This window comes from Empidonax traillii, unplaced genomic scaffold, assembly GCF_003031625.1.
Source record: "Empidonax traillii isolate 1590-97213 ecotype Southwest subspecies unplaced genomic scaffold, ASM303162v1 scaffold2470:size39489, whole genome shotgun sequence".
In the NCBI taxonomy this organism is placed as follows: Eukaryota; Metazoa; Chordata; class Aves; order Passeriformes; family Tyrannidae; genus Empidonax; species Empidonax traillii.
The window spans coordinates 17,865-22,177 of NW_020957663.1; the positions used below are offsets into that span (position 1 = coordinate 17,865).

At 47.2% G+C, this 4,313-nt stretch overlaps 1 long non-coding RNA gene across 1 annotated transcript; it reads right to left on the reverse strand.

Annotated features, from left to right (window-relative positions):
• Positions 1–1,149: 1,149 nt before the first annotated feature.
• On the reverse strand, positions 1,150–3,132 carry LOC114071953. The gene is made up of 3 exons (XR_003574113.1): positions 3,071–3,132; positions 1,886–2,011; positions 1,150–1,179 (listed from the first exon to the last, which is right to left on the reverse strand). It is a non-coding gene; the product is annotated as an uncharacterized LOC114071953 (long non-coding RNA).
• Between the last annotated feature and the right edge of the window lie 1,181 nt (positions 3,133–4,313).

Below are 4,313 nucleotides of genomic sequence, written 5' to 3' on the forward strand. Positions count from 1 at the left end.
GGAGGACTTTCCTGGGGAGTTGTTGCAGTGAATTTACAGAGAAAACCAAAGTTCTCACTGATTGTTTAAGTGCAGATGCTTCCAAAATTGATTTTGGGGAGGTTTTTTTTTTGCTAACTCACCTTCTCCTTCCCAGGATTCCCAGCCCTGATCTCTACTTTTTGGAATATTTGGGAGATCACTCGGAATTTTCTCCTTGGCTTTGTTAACCCCTCCTTGTCACTGGGGTGGGTTTGTGTCATGGGTTTGCTCTGGGTCAATTTTTTTCTCACCTCACCCCCCCCCCCCCCCATTACTGTAAGTTGAGAGAAGGTTTATGCAGACAAAAGAGAGCTGATTGGGGAAAATAATCTTAGGATTTATTACCAGCAAGATAAAAAAACTAAAGAGCTGCAACTGCAACAATTCTAATCAGGTAAAAGTGCGATGTATTTACAGAAATAAATCTGTAAATAATCTGCCCCTCTCCCTTTTGGATCAGTTCAGGAGGAGTAACAGCCTCTCTCTTGCCATTTTTGGAGCTCCAGGTCTTGTAAATAACTTTGCAGCCCTCGAAAGTCCCTGTAAATTGCTGACTGGTGGTTTTGTAANAGAGAGCTGATTGGGGAAAATAATCTTAGGATTTATTACCAGCAAGATAAAAAAACTAAAGAGCTGCAACTGCAACAATTCTAATCAGGTAAAAGTGCGATGTATTTACAGAAATAAATCTGTAAATAATCTGCCCCTCTCCCTTTTGGATCAGTTCAGGAGGAGTAACAGCCTCTCTCTTGCCATTTTTGGAGCTCCAGGTCTTGTAAATAACTTTGCAGCCCTCGAAAGTCCCTGTAAATTGCTGACTGGTGGTTTTGTAATCCCCTCGAAGCCTATAAATGTCCCTACCCAAAACAGTTAAGAGGTGGTGAAAGGAAGGTAAACAGGGAAAGCTCAGACGGGAAGAGCGTGGAATCCCATCTTTTTGCTTATTATTGAGTGTTTTTTCCAAGCCCTCAATCCCTTCCCATCCCAGCCCTCCCAAGGGGATGAAGGGACACCCAAGCAGGACACTGGATGGCCTCAACCTCTCCCCCTCCAGGCACCCACCAGGATGAACATCCCAAAACTCACCTCTTTTCCCGGCGCTCCAGACGCTCCCACGGGCCCCGTGGCTCCGGTCCGGCCTCTCCTGCCACGTTCCCCCTGGAAAATGAGAGCCCTTGGAGAGGAGGGAAAGGTCCTGCTTTATCCCAGGCAGATAAAAAGCAGATCAAAGCGCTCTGGGGGTCCCTCCTCCCTCGAGGAGAGGGAATTCCCCCTAAAACGAGACTCATCCATCGCTCCCTCCGTGAGAGGAGAAACCCCTTGGAGAGGAGAAGACTCCGGTGGGAAAGATCCTGCTTTATCTCAGGCAGATAAAAAGTAGATAAAAAGCAGATCAAAAGCAGATCAAAGTGCTCTGGGGGGTCCCCCCAAGGAGGAGGGTCCCTCGAGGAGAAGGAATTCCAGCTCCTCCAAGAAGGGGAGTCCCTCAGTGAGAGGGAATTTGAGACTCATCCATCGCTCCCTCTGTCCCTGAGGGTTCCTGATCCCAACCCCACGCAATTAATTCCATGTGAAAGATGGTAAATGAATCATTAAATTGAAAAGATTGAAACCCAAGGACTCGGTTGGAGCTCCACTGCTTTTTATCTTGAGAGACATTTTTGGGCCTTTATTTCGGCTTTTATTTCCTTTATTTCATCCAACTGACACGTTTTCCAAGGGTTTGTTCCTGGTTTTCCTCACTTTTTATGGATTCAGGGTCTGGAGAGCTGGATAAGGGAGGGCTCAGCCCGGAGGGGACGATCTCAGCAGGGCCACTGTCACCCCCCTGAGGTGACAAACACAGCCCGCGGTGTCCCCTCACCTTCTGTCCCGGCATTCCAGGCAATCCTGGAGCCCCCCTGTCCCCCTGGGATCCGGGAATTCCGGCGGTGCCACGGATGCCCTGGATGCCCTGAGCTCCTGGATGTCCCGGCGCTCCCGGCTCGCCCTGTGGAGGGAATTCCCGGGGAATTTGGGGATTAGGGGGGGATCAAGTGTCCCTCTAAAGGTGCTAGAGGAGCCTGAGGTGGCTCCGTGAGCTCATGTGACACCAGTTTGGGACAACTCTTCCAGTTCTGGCCCAGAAGGGAAGACCCAAACCCTGCAGACCTTCAGGAGAACCCAACCCTTTCTTTTATCTTCCTTTCTCTCTCTCTTTCTTTTTCTCTCTTTCTTTTTCTCTTTTTCTCTCTTTTTCTCTCTTTTTCTCTATTTCTTTTTTCCTCTTTTTCTCTTTTTTCTCTTTTTCTCTCTTTCTTTTTTCTCTCTTTTTCTCTCTTTTTATCTTTTTATTTCTTTCTTTTTTCCTCTTTTTTCTCTCTTTTTCTCTTTCTTTTTTTCTCTCTTTTTCTCTTTCTTTTTTTCTCTTTCTCTTTTTCTCTCTTTTTTCTCTCTTTTTATCTTTCTTTTTTTCTCTTTCTCTTTTTCTCTCTTTTTTTCTCTCTTTTTCTTTCTCTGTTTCTTTTTTTCTCTTTTTCTCTTTCCTTTTCTTTCTTTCATTTTCTTTCTTTTTCTCTCTTTCTTTCCTTTTCTCTCTCTCTTTTCCTCTTTTCCCTCTTTCCTTTTCTCTATTTCTCTGTTTCTTTTTCTTTCTTTCTTTCCTTTTCTCTCTTTCTCTCTTTCTCCCTCCCTCCCTTCCTTCTTTTTCCAAACCCAAACCCTGCAGACCTTCAGAGGGGAACCCAAACTCTTCAGCATCCCAAGGGATCTCTGGAACTCCTTTCTGCTGAGCCCACAATTCCCTGGATCTTGTTTCCAGCTGAGGATTTTCCTGCTCATTGACAACCTCGAAATGTCCCTCCCAGCCCCAACCATTCCATGATTCCAAGATATTTATCCTCTAGACCTTCACGCTTTGAAGTGGCCCTTTGGAGGATGCAGAGAATTCCCTGTATCCCAACCCCGTGGAATGCTGTTCCCAGCAGTGGAAAACAAAGATTAGAGAGGGACAAATCCCATAGAAAAACCCTCCAAGTGAAATCCCACCTGGAAGAGAAGAACTTCCCACCTTAAATCCAGGTGGTCCAGCCTGACCTACAGGACCTCTGAACCCAATTCCTGGTTCTCCCTGTGGAAAAAAGGGGAGGAAAACCGAAAAAAAAAATTGGAATTAGTCCTTCCACTGTGGGGCCATTCCAAGGAAATGACAATTCCAGAGTGGATCCCGAGGGATCCCAAAGCACCCTCAGCTCAGGAGGGACACTGGGATGAGGGGGGAAAAAAGGGATGTGGGAAAAGGAGAGGAGGGGAAAAGGGATGTAGGAAAAGAAAAGGGGGAAAAAAGGGATATGATGGGAAAAGAAGGAGGAAAAAAGGGATTTGGGAAAGGAGAGGAGGAAAAAAGGGATGTGGAAAAAGCAGAGGAGGGAAAAAGGGATGTGGGAAAAGGAGGGGAGGAAAAAAGGGATACAGGGAAAGGAGAGCAGGAGGGAAGTTCCCAAGGGAAGAGCCGTCCCTGTGGTTCCAAATCCATCCTTTACCTTCCGACCTCCTTCCCCTCGGTCCCCTCTGGAGCCCTGGGAAAAAAAAGTGGGAATCACCACCCGGGGCTCTGTCCCCACCCAGAGCCACACAATTCCCGGGAAAGGGATGGAACTCTGTGGGGAAAACCCAGGGAATCTGAGTTTTGCCGTGGCAACAACCTCGGAGCTGGAATTGGGGCCCCCTGGAGTGGGAATGTCGGGATGGCAATCCCAGAACTCACCTTTAATCCGGCTTCTCCCACCTCTCCAGGCTGGCCCTGCCAGGCAAAATCCAGTCCTTTTTCCAGAAAATTCTTGTCCCTCCCTCCTTCCTTTTCCCTCCTTCCCTTTCCCTCCTTCCCTCCCTCCAAGGGGATTGATCCAACCTTCGGGATTGGGAAGAGGTGCAGGAATAAAAGTTGGGAATGTGGCAATCCCAGTTTCCATTGACACCTCCCCCCCCCCCCTCATCAGGACATTCCATCTGCCTCTGCCTTTTCCAGAGCCTTCCCAGCACAGGGAATCCCGGGAAAAGCCCCATCCCTACCTTCTCTCCTTTGTCTCCCCGCATTCCAGGAGCTCCCATTTCTCCCTGGAAAACAGCAGGAATTCCCTTCATCCACCAACAAGCATTCCCAGGGGAATCCCTCCTTCCTTTCCCTCTCCCAGTTTTATTATCTCCTCCATTTATTAAATATTTCCATTGATCACGTATTTATATGAATTTATATTTGTCATCTATTTCTATTTATCCTATATTTCTATTTATTACGTACTTATATTTTGTCC